General features: G+C 37.4%; 1 protein-coding gene across 4 annotated transcripts in view; it reads right to left on the reverse strand.

Annotated features, from left to right (window-relative positions):
- Window positions 1–19,292, reverse strand: part of LRP2BP (LRP2 binding protein) — a 53,550-nt gene that overhangs the window by 11,547 nt on the left and 22,711 nt on the right. The window lies entirely within an intron of this gene.

The following is a 19,292-nucleotide window of genomic DNA, read 5'->3' on the forward strand; positions in this document are numbered from 1 at the left end:
CAATCTCTCAAGAAGAACAAACAATCATAAATATGTATGCTCCTAACAAGGGCGCCTCCAAATACCTGAGGCAAACACTGGAAAAACTAAGTGAAAGAATAGATGCCTCTACAATTATAGTGGGAGATTTTAATACACCACTATCAACTTTGGACAGAACATCCCAAAAGAGAATCACTAAAGAAACAAAATATTTGAACAGTATATTAGAGGAGCTGGATCTAATAGACATATACAGATCATTACACCCAAATACGGCAGTATATACATTTTTCTCAAGTGCACATGGAACATTCTCCAAGATAGACCATATGCTAGGCCACAAAGAAAGGCTCAATGAATTCAGAAAGATCGAAATCATACAAAATAATATCTCTGACCACAATGGAGTGAAGCTGGAAATCTGCAAGGGCCAGAGGCTCAGATTTCACACCAAGATACGGAAATTAAACAGCACACTCTTAGAAAAACAGTGGGTCAAAGAGGAAATCTCAAAAGAAATTAGTAACTACCTTGAAACTAATGATGATAACATAACATACCAAAATTTATGGGATGCAGCAAAAGCAGTACCGAGAGGGAAATTTATAGCCATAAATTCATACATCAAAAAAGAAGAAAGAGCAAAAATTGAAGAACTAACTGCACATTTGGAGGAATTAGTAAAAAAACAAAGTAACCCCACAGGAAGAAGAAAGAAAGAAAGAACAAAGATAAGAGCAGAACTAAATGAAATAGAAAATAAGAAAGCACTTGAAAAGATAAACAAGACAAGAGCTGGTTCTTTGAGAAGATCAATAAAATTGACAAACACTTAGTGAGACTAACAAAGAAAAAAGAGAGAAGATGCAAATACACAAAATAAGAAATGAGAAAGGAGATATCACCACTGACCCCACAGAAATAAAGACTATACTAAGAGGATACTTTGAAAAACTGTATTCCAACAAAAATGACAATTCAGAGTAAATGGACAAATTCCTAGAAACACATAAGCAGCCTATATTGACAAAAGAAGAAATTGATGATCTCTACAAACCAATCACAAGTAAAGAGATAGAATCGGTCATTAAAAGCCTCCCAACTAAGAAGAGCCCAGGGCCAGACGGCTTCACAGGTGAATTCTACAATACATTCCGAAAAGAACTAACACCAATCCTGCTGAAACTCTTCCAAAAAATCAAAACAGAAGGAACATTACCGAACTCATTCTATGATGCCAACATTACCCTAGTACCAAAGCCAAATAAAGACACCACAAGAAAGGAAAATTACAGACCAATTTCTCTAATAAACCTAGATGCAAAAATCCTCAATAAAATACTTGCTAACCATATTCAACAGCACATTAAACGAATTATACACCATGACCAAGTGGGATTCATTCCGGGTATGCAAGGATGGTTCAACATAAGAAAATCAATCAATGTAATGCACCATATAAACAGATTGAAGGAAAAAAGCACATGATTATAGATGCAGAAAAAGCATTTGATAAAATATAGCACCCTTTCTTGATAAAAACACTCCAGAAGATTGGAATACAAGGAAATTTTTTGAACATGATAAAGAGTATATATGAAAAACCCACAGCCAACATCGTTTACAATGGAGAAATCCTAAAATCCTTCGCTGTAAGATCAGGAACAAGACAAGGACGCCCACTCTCTCCCCTTAACATTGTCTTAGAAGTACTTGCTTGAGCACTGAGGCAAGAACCAGATATAAATGGATTTCAAATTGGAAAGGAAGAAGTCAAAATTTCATTATTTGCAGATGACATGATCCTATACACAGAAAACCCTGAGAGGTCTACAACAAAGCTTCTAGAACTCATAAATGAGTTTAGTAAAGTCGCAGGTTATAAGATCAGTGCGCAAAGATCAGTAGCATTTCTGTACACCAATAATGAGCAAGCTCAGGAGGAAATCAAGAAACAAATACCATTTACAATAGTAAATAAAAAAATCAAATACCTAGGAATAAATTTAACTAAAGATGTAAAAAGCTTATACACAGAGAGCTACACAAGACTGTTCCAGGAAATCAAAGAAGACCTAAATAAATGGAAGAATATTCCCTGTTCATGGATAGGAAGACTAAATATTCTTAAGATGTCTACCCTACCAAAACTGATCTACACATTCAGTGCAATCCCAGTAAAAATCAACACAGCATTCTTTAAGGAACTAGAAAAACTAACTATGAAATTTATTTGGAAAGGAAAGAGGCCCCGAATAGCCAAAGACATATTGAAAAAGAAAAATGAAATTGGAGGAAGCACACTACCTGACTTCAAAACATATTACAAAGCTACAGTAGTGAAAACAGCATGGTATTGGCATAAGGAGAGACACACAGACCAATGGAACTGAATTGAGAGTTCTGATATAGATCCTCATATATATAGCCATATAATATTCGATAAAGCCACCAAACCCTCTCAACAGGGAGAGAATGGCCTATTCAACAAATGGTGCCTGGAGAACTGGATAGCCATACGTAAAGAATGAAAGAGGATTACCATCTCACACCTTACACAAAAATCAACTCAAGATGGATCAAAGACCTAAATGTAAGAGCCATGACCATAAAGACTTTGGAAAGCAGTGTAGGGAAGGATATACAAGACCTTGTAATAGGAAATGGCTTCATGAACTTCACACCAAAAGCACGAGCAGCAAAAGAACAAATCAATAAATGGACCTCCTCAAAATTAAAGCATTCTGCACCTCAAAGGAGTTTGTCAAGATAGTGAAAAGGGAGCCTACACAATGGGAGAAAATATTTGGTAACCATATATCAGATAGGAGACTTATAACTTGCATATATAAAGAACTCCTATATCTTGAAAATAAAAAGATAAACAACTGATTTAAAAAATGGGAAAAAGATTTAAACAGACACTTCTCCAAAGAAGAAATACAAATGGCTAAAAAGCACATGAAAAAATGCTCCAAATCTCTAGCTATCAGGGAAATGCAAATCAAAACTACAATAAGACACCATCTTACTCCCATAAGATTGGCAGCTATGAAAAAAACAGAAGACTACAAATGCTGGAGAGGATGTGGAGGAATGGGAACACTCAACCACTGCTGGTGGGAATGCAGAAGGATCCAACCATTCTGGAGGACAGTTTGGCGGTTTCTCAAAAAACTAGCCATAGATTTGCCATATGACCCAGCAATTGCGCTGCTGGGTATATACCCAGCAGAACTGAAAACAAGGACACAAACTGATATATGCACACCAGTGTTCATAGCAGCATTGTTCACTATTGCCAAAAATTGGAATCAACCCAAATGCCCATCAACAGATGAATGGATAAATAAAATGTGGTATATACATACAATGGAATACTACTCAGCTTTAAGAACAAATATATTACAAACACACGTGATAACATGGATGAATCTTGAAAACCTTATGTTGAGTGAAACAACCCAGAAATTGAAGTACAAATACTACATGACCTCAATGATATGAAATAAGTAAACCAAGCTGCTTCAGAGAGCTAGAGACTGGATGATAGGCTTACAGGAGATCGGGGGGTAGAGGAAGGATGTAAGCTGACATCTACATGGGTGAAATCTATGATAAGCTGGAGGTAAGTATGTGTACAAGGAAGGGATAAAATGAGGGCATAGGGTTACCTTTGGGTGGCGCTTTGTGGGCTTGAGGGGGGCTAGGGATGGGAGAATGGGTAATATTGCCCAAGAAATTGGGGGGAGGGTGGGACAACATATGAACATAGGAGATTGTCAGGTGTTCGTTGAGAGTATAATGCTGAGAAAACCTCTTCAAAAATATAATAAGGAAAGTTACCTGTTAAAGATACTTAAAGGGGATAATCTGATGCAGGACAGACTCCTAGGGAATATGTGAATGCTCATTTTGCCAGAGTGGGTTATATCATTGAGTAGAGACCCATATAATGAGAGTGAAGGTATACCCACATCCTGGGGAGGACTGATGCCATCAAATAGAGGGAACTGTATCTCTTAAGAGAAATGGTGGCTCCCAGGGCATTAGGGCAGTTGAGCATGTCAAGCCCTCAACACTATTGCAAGTATCTCTGAACATGGCTCTTCAAGAAATGAAGATTGACTGTCACTGCGGGCCCTAAGGGGAGGGGGAAATAGGTATTGAATAGATGGAACCAATGTAACTGTGTGGGTAATAGAAGTGTTTCACAAGAGTACGCAAGGATGGATATAAGACATGTAAAATTACACCAAAAATATATAGGGGCTGATAGGCTAAAATGTAAATCATAATGTAAAACATAAGATAACTAAAAATTTAGAAAATTGTATAGTCTAAAATATAAACCACAATGTAAACACAAATGTTACCTTGTTTGAAAGCTATTGTCTCAATATCTGTACATCAGTTTCAGTGAATATGGTATGAATATGTTAAAAGATTATTGCTGTGGAAGGGAAAACGTTTTATGTTGGATATGTGGGAGTACTGTATATTGTATATATGAATTACTGTGATCTAAAACTCTTGTGAAATAAGCTTAATAATTAGAAAAAAGAAAAGAAAAAGACAGGATGTAGAATTTTTCCAAATTAATATGTATTCTATATCTAACCTTTAAACTCATTGCTGTATTCCATTTTACTATTAATGAAACCTGGCAATATATTGGGCTTCACTTTTCAGGAAGTTTTGGATCACAGAGAGGTTCAACAATGGCAGCGGAGGAATACTGGTGTGGGATGTTATTGACAGGGGACACATGGTTGGCAGGGAGTTCTATGGGGCATATATCCAGGGTACATAAAAATGTTTGGATATTTTCATAGTGGAAACAATTAAAAACAACAACTGAGGGAGTGCTGAGTTCCTAGCCAGGGGAGCTCTATCACGTCCCTAAAGGAACAGCAATAATCCCCCAAGTGCAACAGCAAAGACCAAAAAAGAATTAAGGCCCAACAATGAGCCCATGATACTAATGACTATGCTTGTGAGCCTGTGCACCTGAAATAAGAACAAGGCCTAGAGCAGCAGTGTGCCTAAGAGTTACCTCCTGAGAGCCTCCGTGTTGCTCAAATGTGGCCTGTCTCGAAGCCAAACTCAGCATATAAATGCGTTGCCTTCCCCCCCAGCATGGGACATGACTCCCAGGGATGAGCCTCCCTGGTGTTGAGGGATTACTACCAAGTACCAGCTGATGATGTAACTAGAAAATGACCTTGAATAAAAGGTTCAACTCGGACCAGCAGAATATCTCTGTTTACATATAATAACAGGAGTTAAAAATGCTTTTTGACCTAAATCAAGGGGGAAATGGAAAGAACAAATGAGTTTATATGGCTATGAGTCTCTGAAAAAGAGCCGGGAGGTTATCAGAGGGGTTGCCCTTATGCACACCTGAGCAGTAGATACAACCCCAGGTATTGGTTCTTCTGAAGGCTACAGAGACCCCACAGGTTTTATGGTCATGGCAGATGGAGTTCAGTGCCATGTCCATTGGCCCTTCTTTGGAGTTGGTGTTTCTGTGTGATGGAGCTGGACTCAAATATGATCTCTTTTCACAAGCCTTTCCTGTTACTTACCAGAATTGTAGTTGGTGCTGTGGTTTAATATATACCCAGGGGATCTGAATCTCTGGACTGACCATATGATAGCCAGGCCCTGAGCCTCAACAGACTTCAGCTCCTACACTCTGGTTTATTGGACTTACCCCACTCAGCTAACAAGGAATTGAAGAAGGTTAACCACCACACCATGGAGCCAAGAGTGCCTACAACTGAAAGCAGGAGGATTGCATCCAGCATCCATGTGGAATTTAAGCCCCCTCTTGACATAGATGTGGAATGGACACAACCAATCCAAGGTCCACAGGATGGAGGAATAGAATATGGATTAGAGTGGACTTACTGATATTCTATTCATGAACTATTGTGATTAGTAATCGGAGAAAATGTGGCATTGGTGTGGAGAAAGTGGCCATGGTGGCTGCTGGGTGTGGGAAATGGGAGGAAGAGATGAGATGTGGAGGCATTTTTGGGACTTGGAGTTGTCCTGGGTGGTAATGCAGGGACAATTACTGGACATGGTAGGTCCTCCCATGGCCCCCTGGATGGAACATGAGAGAGTATGGGCTATGATGTGGACCACTGACCATGAGGTACAGCGATGCTCAGAGGCGTATTCACCAAATGCAATGAATGTCTCATGATGATGGAGTAGAATGTTGCTACAGGGGGAGTAGTGAGGTGAGGGGGGTGGGGGTGTATGGGGACCTCATATTTTTTGAATGTAATATTTAAAAAATGAAGAAAAAAAAAGACATTGAGCGAGCACAAAGAAGAGAATGAAATCCTGAACAGAAAAGTAACAGAGCTCATGGGAATAAAAGACATAATAGGTGAGATGATAAACATATTAGAGGCATACAACAGCGGACTTGAAATAATAGAAGAAAGAATATGTGATACCAAAGTCAGAACAGCTGAAATTGAGAGAAAAGAATGGAAAAAAATTGTGCAGGGTCTCAGAGAGTTGAATGGCAACCCCAAATTCAACAACATATGTATCATGGGAGTTCCAGAAGGAGAAAAGAAGGAAAAAAGGGGAAGAAAGAGTATTTGAGGAAATAATAGCAGAAAATCTCCCAACTCTCAAGAAAGAAATGAACTTATATATCCAAGAAGTGTACCATACCCCAATCAGAATAAATCCAAATAGACCTACTCCAAGACATACTGCTCAGAATGTCAAATGTCAAAGAGAAAATTCTCAGAGAAGCAAAGAAGCAGGAAACCATCACATACAAGGGACAGCCACTAAGACTTAGCACAGATATCTCATCAGAACCAATGGCGGCAAGAAGACAGTGTTGTGATACAATTAGGTTCTGAAAGAGAAAAACTGCCAGCTGAGAATTCTTTATCCAGGAAATTTGTCCTTCAAATATGAAGGTAAGTATAAAATAATAACAAACAGAAACTGAGAGAGTTCATAAAAAGCATCCACCTTTGCAGGAAATATTAAAGGAAGCCTTAGAACCTGGAAGAAAAGGGAGAGGCAGGCCTGCAGAAGATTAGAGAATAGCAGAAAGAACAACCAAAAGAGTGAAAAAAACAAAAGTATGATATGACATGAAAACCAAAATGGTGGAAGTAAACAATGCATTCACAGTAATACCATTGAAAGTGAATGGTTAAACTCCCCAAGATACAGGCTGATAGAATGGATAAAAACCATGAGCCATCCATATGCTGCTTACAAGAAACTCGCCTTAGACCCAACAATACAAAACAGCTGAAAGTAAAACGTTGGAAAAAGATACTCCACATAAATTGAAACCAAAAAATAGGAATAGCTATACTAATATCGGACAAAACAGACTTTAAATGCAAAAAAATTATAAGGGATACAGAAGGCCATTGTACATTAATAAAAGGGACAATTCATCAGGAAGCTATAACAGTCATAAATATCCAACCAGGGTGCCCCAAAATACATGAGATAAACTCTGGCAAAACTGAAGGGAGAAACAGCTCTACAATAATCATTGGAGACTTCAACACCCCACTCACATCATTAGATAGAACAACTGGACCTCTGTGTAGTTGATCAACAAAAACAGAGAAGTTGAAAAATATGATAAACAAGTTAGGCCTAACAGACATATTCAGAACTCTGCATCCAAACTCAGTGGGTTGTACATTCTTCTCAAGTGCCCATGGATATTTCTCCAAGGTCGATCACATGTTAGGGCACAATGAAGCTCTTAATAAATATAAAAAGTTTGAAATTATACAAAGCACCTTCTCAGATCATATAGAATGGAACTGGAAATCAAGAATAGACAAGAAAAAAGTAAATTCACAAATTGTGGAGGCTAAACAACACACTCCTAAATGATCAGTGGGTCAAAGAAGAAATTGCAAGTGGAATCAGTAAATATATTGAAACAAATGAAAATAACACAACTTATCAAAGCTTATGGGATACAGTGAAGGCAATCTTGAGAGGAAAAGTTATAGCCCTAAACACCTATATTAAAAAAAGAAGAGCTAAACTCAAAAGTTTTAACTAAACAACTAGAGAAACTAGAAAAAGAACAGCAAACTAGTCCCAAAGAAAGCAGAAGGAAAGAAATAATAAAGATTAGAGAAAAAGTAAATGAAATTGAGAACAACAAAGACAAAAATAGAGAAAATCAGTAAAACCAAAAGCTGGATCTTTGAGATCAGTAAAATTGACAAGCCCATAGCTAGACTAAATAGAAAAATTGTGAGAAGATGCAAATAAATACAATCAGAAATGAAAGGGGGGAAGTTATGACTTAACCCACAGAAATGAAAAGGATCATAAGAGGATATTGTGAGAAACTGTATGCCAACCAACTAGACAACCTAGAGGAAATGGACAAATACCTTGAAATGCACAAATAGCCTACACTAACACTACAAGAAATACAAGAACTTAAACCAATCACATTTAAAGAGATTGAATCCATCATCAAAAATCCCAGCAGGAAGTGGATGTGGCTCAAGCGACTGGGCTCCCATCTCCCATAGAGGTCCAGGGTTCAATTCCTGGGGCCTCTTGGTGAAGACAAGCTGACCCATGTGGCAAGATGGCTTGAGTGGAGAGCAGGCCCACACCAAGTGCTGGCGCATGCGGAATGTGGCCCGTGCAGAGAGCTAGTGTAGCAAGATGATACAACAAAAAGAGACACAGAGGAGAGACAATAAGAGATGCAGCAGACCAGGGAGCTGAGATGATGCAAGAGATTGAATGCCTCTCTCCTACTCTGAACGGTCCCAGAATTGGTTCCCGGTGCCACCTATAGCAAAGAAGACAAGCAGACACAGAAGAATACACAGCAAATGGAAACAAAGATCAGACAACGAGCACAAAAACAACAAAGGGGATTAAATAAATAAATCTTTAAAAAACAATAAAACCCAGCAAAGAAAACTTCAAAACAGATGGCTTCACAGGTGAATTTTACCAAGCATTTCAAAAAGAATTAACACCAATCCTGTTTAAACTCTTCCAAAAAATTGAAGAGGAGGGAAAATTACCCAACACATTTTATGAAGGCAACATCACCCTAATATCAAAGCCAGATAAAGACACTACAAGAAAAGAAAATTACAGACCAATCTCTCTAATGAACATAGATGCAAAAATTCTCAAGAAAATACTTACAAATCAAATCTAATAGCATATCAAAAGAATTATACACCATGACCAAGTGGGATTTATTCCTGGTATGCAAGACTGGTTCAACAATAGAACATCAATTAACGTAATAAACCACATTAACAAATTGAAGGGAAAAAACCACAAGGTCATCTCAATCAATGCAGAAAAGGCTTTTGACGAAACCTAGCATCCTTTTTTGATAAAAAACACTTCAAAAGATAGGAATAGAAGGAAAATTCCTTAATATGATAAAGGGCATATATGAAAAACCCACAGCCAACATCATACTCAATGGGGAATGGTAAAAGCTTTCTTTCCTAATACAAGGATGCCTACTGTCACCACTGTTACTCAGTATTGTGCTAGAAGTTCTGGCTAGGGCAATTAGACAAGAAAAAAAAAATTAAATGTAGCAAAATAGGAAATTGTTAAGTTTCCACAACAAAGCTACTTAAGCTACTAAATGAGTTCAGCAATATGGCAGGATACAAGATCAACATGCAAAAATCAGTAATATTTTGTACACTAGTACTGAACAATCTAAGGAGGAAATCAGGGATAAGATTTCATTTACAATAGCAACAAAAAGACTCAAATACCTAGAAATTAATTGAGTCTGAGAAGTACAGGATCTACATGCAGAAAACTACAAAACAATGCTAAAAGAAATCAATGAAGACCTAAACAAATGCAAAGACACTCTGTTCATGGATGGGAAGACTAAATATTGTGAAAATGTCAATCCTTCCCAAACTGATTTATAGATTCAATGCAATATCAATCAAAATTCCAAAAGCCTACTTTACAGAATTAGAAAAGGAAATTACTAAATTCACTTGGAAGGGGAAGTATACCCAAATAGCCAAAAGAGTTATAAAGAAGAAGAGCAACATGGAATTTCACTGCCTGCCCTTGAAACATATACAAAGCTACAGTGGTCAAAACAGCATGGTATTGCCATAAAGATAGACAAATCCATCAATGAAACAGAATTGAGAATCCATTAAAAAAACCCTTACTTACATGGTCAACTTGTTTTGGACAAACCAAGTCCATGTTAACAGGACAAAACAATCTCTTTGACAAATGGTGCTGGGAGAACTGGATATCCACAACCAAAAGAATGAAAGAGGACCCCTATCTCATTCCTTATACAAGAATCAACTCAAAATGGATCAAAGACCTAAATATAAAAGCCAGGACCATAAAACTACTGGAAGAAAATGTAGGGAAACATCTTTAAGAATTTGTAGTAGGTGGTGGTTTCTTGGATCTTACACCCAAAGCACATGCAATAAAAGGAAAAATAGATGAATGGGATCTCCTCGAAATTAAACCTTTTTGCGCCTCACAGGACTTGGTCAAAAGGGTAAAAAGCCAACCATCTCAATGGGAGAATATATTTAGAAATCACATGTCCAGTAATGGTTTAATATCCAGGATATATAAAAAGATGTTACAACTCAACAATAAAAAGACAAATGACCCAACCAAAAAATGGGCAAAAGCCTTGAGTAGACATTTGGCCAAAGAAGAAATACAGAAAAAAAAAAACCAAAAAACGAAAAAAAAATACTCATCATCACTACTGATTAAGGAAATGGAAACCAAAATTATAATGAGGTACCATTTCATACCTATCAGAACAGCCACTATTCTAGACCATTAGACGGAGAACTACAAGTCTTGGAGAGGATGTGGAGAGATAGGAACATTTATTCACTGTTGGTGGAAATGTAGAATGGTACAGCCACTGTGGAGGACTGTTTGGCAGCCCCTAAAGAAGTTGAAAATCGACTTGCCATGTGACCCTGCAATACCACTACTGGGTCATATCCAGAAGAACTGAGAGCAGTGACACGAACAGACATGTGCACACCTGTCTTCACAGTGTTCTTATTCACGACTGCCATAAGTTGAAAACAACCCGGTGTCTATCAGCCAACAAATGGATAAACAAACTGTAGTGTATTCACATGATGGAATATTATGCAGCTGTAAGAAGAACTGAAGTTGTAAAGCATAAGACAACATGGATGAACCTGGAGGACAATATGTGGAGCAAAGGAAGTCAGATACAAAGAGACGAATACTGTATGATTGTGTTAGTATGAGCCAAATACAGTGCATAACATATTGTATGATTTAAAAAAAGAAAATCTATATGTATCTAGCACATTTGAGAAATATGTTTTTTTCAACTGTTTAAAAAATACAAAAAAAAAAAGTTGTCAAATCAGAGATCTCACTTTAAAAGTGGAGGAACTAGAAAAAGAAAAGCAAGTTAAACCTAACATAAATTGAAGAAAGGAAAGAAAGATTAGACCAGAGATAAATGAAATAGAGAAACAGTAAAGAGAATCAATGAGACCAAAAGTTGTTTCTTTGAAAAGATTAAATTGACCCATCTTTAGCTACAGTGAAATGAAAAAAGATGCAGATAACTAATATCCAAAATAAAAGGGGGGCACTACAACTGATCTTACAGAAATTTAAAGGATTGTAAGAATAATGTGAACAATTGTATGCTAACAGATTATATAATCGAGAGGAAATGGACAAATTCCTAGAACTGACTCAAGTTGAAATAGAAGCTCTCAGCAGACCAATAACAAGTAAATAGATTGAATTATAACTTAAAAAACCTCCAACAAACAAAAGTCCAAGTCACTTTTGAGGAAGAGGGAAGGCTAGGCCAGGGCATGCATCAGGGACTCAACAAACTGCGAATTCCCCACAGCTGCAGCTGGGTGCTAACAGAACTGAAGATTCTTGCAGCTCCCACAGATGATGCATGCACCTGCCCAGACCTCCTCTTAGAAACCCCACCCACCCAGCATCCAAGCACTCACCACACACCCCGAAGTTGGCATGGGGCTGCTTGTCCACAGGAACTCTGTCGTCTCTGGTCTTGGGAACCTGAGCTGAGCACAGCTGCACGTCCTCAGAAGCCTGGCCACACCTGTCTTGGGCAGTAGCTGGGAGCAGCGAGATGAGCCTGCAAGTGGCTGAGCACACCAAGGAGCCAAAGAGGCTGCGCAGGGGATATGGGTGACTAAAGTTTTAGCAATTTTGTTGATTATCTAAAAGAATAAACTTAGATCAACATGGTGATGTAAGCCATACCCTCAAAAAGCCTTCCCAGAGATCTGGTGAATAAAAGGGCAAATCCCACTTGCTTAGAACTCTGGAGGCTGGGAGAGACTGAAGGACTCCACAAGTGCTGAATCAAAGAACGGGAAAATCCCAGGAGAAGTCCAGCGCAGGCCACTGGCTGGTTGGCATTCCCTCCCCTGGCTCCCGTGCGACTTGGGCCTCACACAGGCAGCTCAGCTGGGTCCCTCCCGCCGTGGACAGGTTATAGAGAGACTCAGCAGTGCTGGAGCGCCACACATGTCCACAGAGACCCAGGACAAAACACAGGCTCCTGAGGGCCAAAAAAAAAAATGTCCACACTAGAAAGGTTAAGAACTATTGTGCCCTCACTCAGTCCAGTTTCAGTCAGCTGGTCCACTTAGACTTTCCTGAAGTGACCCAAATTAGACTTTCCTGAAGTGACCCAACTTTCTGGATTGACCCCACCTGGCTCCCTGAGTCAGCGTACCCTAATGGGGAAGAAACAGAAGCAGAAAAGCCTCATAGGAGAAAAAAAAAAAAACGGGGGGGGGGGGGGGAGTATTAAACTGAACTGCTGTAAGAAAGGATGGGTCCCAGAACTAAAAATTGTAAGGAAAACAGGGTACTCAGAAAGAGAGAGAATTTAAATCATAGGAACTGGGGACAAAAATCTACACAAAAACAGAACATATCAAGATTCCTGCAGAATTAGGGCAGTTAAGCATGTCAAGCCCTCAACACTGCTGCAAGTATCTCTGAACAGGGCCCTTCAAGCAATGAAGACTGACTGTCACTGTGGGCCCTGAGGGGAGGGGGAAAGAGGTATTGAATAGAGGGAACCAATGTAACTGTGTGGGCAATAGAAGTGTTCCACAAGAGTACACAAGGATGGATATAAGACATGTTAAATTACACCAAAAATATATAGGGGCCGATAGGCTAAAATGTAAATCATAATGTAAAACATAAGATAACTAAAAATTTAGAAAATTGTATAGTCTAAAATATAAATCACAATGTAGACACAAATGTTACCTTGTTTGAAAGCTATTGTCTCAATATCTGTACATCAATTTCAGTAAATATAGTATGAATATGTAGAAAGATTATTGCTGTGGAAGGGAAAAGGTTTTATGTTGGATATGTGGGAGTACTGTATATTGTATATATGAATTACTGTGATCTAAAACTCTTGTGAAGATAAGCTTAATAATTAGAAAAAAGAAAAGAAAAAGATAGGACGTAGACACTGAGGAAAAGACGGAAGTAGTTGCCTTACCAATTTGCATACAGGGCAACACTTATTGCAGTGATGGAAGGCAAAACATCAAAAACAAAGCTTTTGCATTTTTAAATTTTTTGATACCCCAATTTATTTTTACTTAATTTTTCCAAGGTAATATGTATTCTATATCTAACCTTTAAACTCATTGCTGTATTCCATTTTACTAATAAGGGAACCTGGCAATATATTGGGCTTCACTTTTCAGGAAGTTTTGAATCACAGAGAGGTTCAACTATGGCAGTGGAGGAATACGGATGTGGGATGTTATTGACAGGGGACACATGGTTGGCAGGGAGTTCTATAGGGCATCTATCCAGTGTACATAAAAAAAAAATATATTCCTGCAGAAGGAACAGAGGAAAGGACACTCTCCTGGAGGTGAAACAATTGCACAAAAAATGCAATAAAATTTGTACTGCATAACACATGAAAGGTCTTTCAGGGGCCTGAGCTTTCTCCTATTCACATTCACAAGGAAGCATGGCCTATAAATAAAACCTCTCTGAGAAAAAAAAAAAAATTGCCTTGCATATCCAGGGCAAGAATCAGATGAAGAAGAGCTGAGAAAACCTGAACAGTTAAACATGGACTGTTCTAATGGTCTAGAATAAGTTAGAGCAAGCATCAAAGAAGAGCCTTAACACTGTAAAGCCAATCAACAGTAAAACCCTAAACAAGAGGAAGAAATGGACCTTCAAAGTTAACTCATCAGAATAATCAGATGCCCAGACCTCAGCAAAAAGTTACAAGCCATACTAAGGAAAATAGGAAGAGATGGCTCGTCAAAGGAACAATAAAAAAATTCAGAAGAAACTCAGAAGTTGGAAGAAGTAATCAAAGATGTTCAAACAAATCTCCTTGATCAATTCAAGGAGATGAGAGAAAATATGCATGAAGAGATTAAGGACATCAAAAATAGAATGTGTAAGCATAAGGAGGAATTGGAAAGTGTAAAAAGTAGCATACTAGAAATTATGGAGATGAAAGGCACACCAGTAGAGATTAAAAATATATTAGAGGCATGCAAGAGCAGATTTAAACAGGCAGAAGAAAGACTCAGTGAATTAGAAGACAGGACAATAAAAATCATACAGTCAGAAGAACAGATAGAGAAAAGAATATAAAAAACTGAGCAGTATCTCAGGGATTTGAATGACAGCACATATCACACAAACATACGCACCATGGGTGTCCCAGAAGGAGAAGAGAAGGGAAAAGGGGCAGAAAGAATATTCAAGGAAATAATGCTAACAACTTCCCAACATTTATGAAAGACATAAATATACATGTCCAGACAGAATAAATCCTAATAGACCTATTTTGAGACACATACTAATCAGAATGTCAAATGCTAAAGATAGAGAAAATTCTGAAAGCAGCAAAAGAAAATCAATTCATTACATACAAGGGATCCTCAATAAGACTTAGTGCTGATTTCTCATCAGAAACCATGGTGGTGGAAAGGCAGTGGTATGATATATACATATGGTACTGAAAGAAAAAACTGTGAGCCATAAATTCTTTATCAGGCAAAATTGTCCTTCAAAAATGAGGGCGAGTTTAAAGTATTCACAGATAGGCAAACAGAGAGCTTGTTAACAAAAGACCTGCCTGATGAAAATTACTAAAGGGAGTCAGCTCCCTTTGAAAGGAAAAGCAGGAGAGTGGCTTGGAGAAGTGTGAAGAAATGAAGATCATCACTAAGGGTAAATGCAAAACCCAGTAGGACCGTATCCTCAACACACAACTCTAATCTTTAATTCATAAAAGAATCAGAATACAACCAAATTACAAAAAGGCATATTTCCTGATAATGGATGTACAAAATATAAAGTGGTAAAGTGGGACCAAAAAAATAAAAATGGGCAAAAGACTTGAATAAACATTTTTCCAAAGAGGAAATACAAATGGCAAAAAGGACAACAACAACAAACACTTGAAAAGATAATCAACACCACTAGGTATTAGGGAAATGGAAATCACAACTACAATGGGATATTATTTCACACCCTTTAGAATGGCCACTACTAAAACAACAACAACAACTACCAGTGTTGGATAGGATGTGGAGAAATAAGAATGCTCCTTCACTCTTGGTGGGAATGTAGAATGGTGCAGCCACTGTGGAGGACTGTTCGGTGGGTCCTAAGGAAGATCTGCCCCGTGATCTGGCAATCACACTACTGGGTGTATACCCAGAAAAACTGAGAGCAGGGACACGAACAGACATCTGCACACCAATGTTCATAGTAGCAGTATTCACAATTGCCAAAAGATGGAAGCAACCCAGGTATATCCATCAGCTGATGAATGGATAAATAAATTGTGGTATATACGTATGATGGAATATTATTCAGCTGAAAGAAGAAATGGATTCATGAGGCATATGACAACATAAATAAAACTTGGGAAGTTTTGGTCACTTATGTTACTAGAATGAAAGTTAGAAGATAAAACATGGGACTGAATAACACAGTGAACCCTGTTGTGAATGATGGCCTGCATTTAACAGTATAAGACTGTTCTTTCATGAATTATAACAAATGTATGACACTAATTTAAGGTGTTAATAGGGTGGTGTATGGGAAAATACACCTATTGTAAACTATGGATTATAGTTAATTGTACTATTTTAATATTCTTTCATCAATTGTAATATGGTCCCACACTAATGGAAAGTATCAACAACAGGGGTGTACATAGGAACACTGTTCTTTATGTGACTTTTCTGTAAACCTACAACTTCTCTAGTTTAAAAAAAAACATTACGCTAAGTGAAGGAACCCAAACACAGTACTACATATTATATGATTCCATTCATATAAAATGTAAATATAAATAAATATATAGAGACAGACTAGTGGTTATGTAGGGATGGGGAAGGATAGAAGAATTAAGAGGTGACTGCTAAAGAGTATGGTGTTTTTCCTTTTGGGAGTAATGAAAATGTTCCAAAATTGATTGTGGCAATGAATGCACAACTCTGTGAATATACCATATGCCCTTTATTATACACTTTGGATAGACTGTATGATTTGTGAATATTCTCAAGAAAACTACTTTACAAAAAAGAAAAGTCCAGGACCAGACTGCTTCACTGGTGAATTTTACCAAACATTCAAAGAAGACCACCAATCCTGCTCAGATTTTTCTAATATATTGAAGAGAAGGGAGCTCTTCCTACTCATTTTATGAAGCGAACATTTCCCTAATTCCATAGTTATGTATAGTCATCACAAGAAGAGAAAACTACAGACCAGTTTCCCTTATGAACAGTAGATACATAAAAACCTCAAAAAAATACTAGAAATTGAATCCAACAATATGTGTGTCAATCATGGTCAAGTGGGATTTATCCCAGGAATATAAGGGTGGTTCAACATAAGAAAACCAATGTAATATACCATATTAACAGAATGAAGGGAGTAAAAAAACACATATCTCTATTGAGGCAGAAAGGGCTTTTTTACAAAATCCCATGCCTTTTCATGACAAAAACACTCAGAAAAAATAATAAAAGAAGGTAACTTCCTCAACATGGTAAATGGCATTAATTAAAAAACCACAGCTAACATAATATAATAATATCATATAATAACATCACATTTAACATGAAAGACTGAACACCTTCTCCCTGAGATCAGGAACTAGACAAGGATACATGCTTTCAGCAGTGCTAATCAACATTGTATCAGAAATTCCTGCCAGAGCAATTAGGAAGAAAAATAAATGAGATACCCTAATTGAAAGGAAGTAAAATTTTCCCTATATTCATATATGATCCTTTATGTAGAAATCCCAAGAATCTATAAGGAAACTATTAGAACTGATAAATGTTGTGTCTGCAACTGATAAGTTGCAGACTTACAGGATTAAGCATCAAAATCCAGTTGCATTTCTATACACCACCAAAGAATATTCTGAAATGGAAATTTAAAAAAAAATCCCATTCACAATAACTCATAAAAGAATATCTCTAGGAATAAATTTAACCAAGATGTTAAGAACTTATACACTGAAACTACAAAATATTGCTGAAAGAAATAAAAGACCTCAATAAATGGCAAGATGTCCAAGTTCATGCATAGGAAGGCAATGCTACTGAGATGTCAGTATTGCACAAAGCTCTTTACAGATTCAATGTAATCCCTATCAAAATTCCAGCAGCTTTTTTTGTAGGAATGAAAAAGCCAATCCTCAAATTCATTTGGAACTGCAAGGGGCCCCAGACAGCCAAATCGTTATTGTAAGGGAAGAACAAAATTGAAGGTCTGATAGGTCCTGATTTCAAAACTTACCACAAAGTCACAGTAATCAAAACAGTGTGGTACTGGCATGAAGATAAGACACATAGATTAAGTACAAGAAGCTATTTTGATAAAAGAAAGAAAAAAAAAAAGACACATAGACCAACAGAATAGAATTGAGAGTTCAGAAATAAACCTGTACATCTTTGACTGATTGTTGACAAGCGTACCAAGTACATTAATTGGGGGAAGGAATAGTCTCAACAAATGGTGCTGTTAAAACTGGAAATCCACAGGCAAAAGAATGGAGTTATATCCTGCACCTAACATTATGTACAAAATTAACTCTAAATGGATCAAAGACCTAAACATAAGAGCCTGAACCATAAAATTCCTAGAAGAAAACATAGGGGGTCCTTTATAACACTGGATTTGATAGTGATGTCTTAGGTATTACACCAAAAGTATAAGCAACAATAAAAAATATATAGAGACTTTGTCAAAATTAAAAAGGCTTTTGTTGTCAAAGGACATGATCAATAAAGTGAAAAGACACCCAAAAGAATAGGAAAAAAATAGTTTGTAAACTGTATATCTGATAAGGGTTTAATATCCAGAACATATAAAGAGCTGCTACAATTCAACAACAGACAAATAACAGAAAGACACTTAGAAAAATGGGCAAAAGACTTGAATAGATATTTCTCCAAAGAAGACATATAAATGGCCAAAAAGCACATGAAAAGATACTGAACATCCCTGGTTATCAGGGAGAAGCAAATCAAAACCACAATGAGATACTACCTCAGACCCACAATGGGATGGCTATCATTTAAAAAACAGAAAATAGGTTTTAACAAGGATATGGAGAAATAGGAACCCTTATACATTGCTGGTGGCACTTTAGAATGGTGCAGCCACTGTGGAAATCAGTTAGGTACTTCCTCAGAAAATTGAAAACAGAATTGCCATATGACCCGGCAATCCCACTTCTTGGTATATACCCAAAAGAGTAGAAGGCAGGACTCGAGCAGACATTTGTACACCAGTGTTCACAGCGTTATTCACAATAGCCAAAAGGTGGAAGCCATCCAAGGGTGCATCATTGGAAGAACGGATAAACAAAATATGTCGTGTGCATCCAAGGGAATGTCATTCAGCCATAAAAGGAATGAAGTTCTGTCACACTTGAGACATCATGGATGAACCTTGAAGACATCATGTTGAGTGAAATAAACCAGACACAAAAAGACAAATATTATAAGACAACACATATATGAAATACCTAGAAGCAGCAAATTTGAAATAAGCAGGCAAGTTTGTGAACCACTGATGTAATACAACAGATTCAGGCAAGGGACTTGGGAAATTCTTTGTTTTATTCCCCTGCTCAAGGTAAGTTTACAGATTTTATCATGATGTAATTCTAATTTGGACTTCATGTCATATACAGTTTTTTTTCT

This window comes from Dasypus novemcinctus, chromosome 29, assembly GCF_030445035.2.
Source record: "Dasypus novemcinctus isolate mDasNov1 chromosome 29, mDasNov1.1.hap2, whole genome shotgun sequence".
Classification (NCBI taxonomy): domain Eukaryota; kingdom Metazoa; phylum Chordata; class Mammalia; order Cingulata; family Dasypodidae; genus Dasypus; species Dasypus novemcinctus.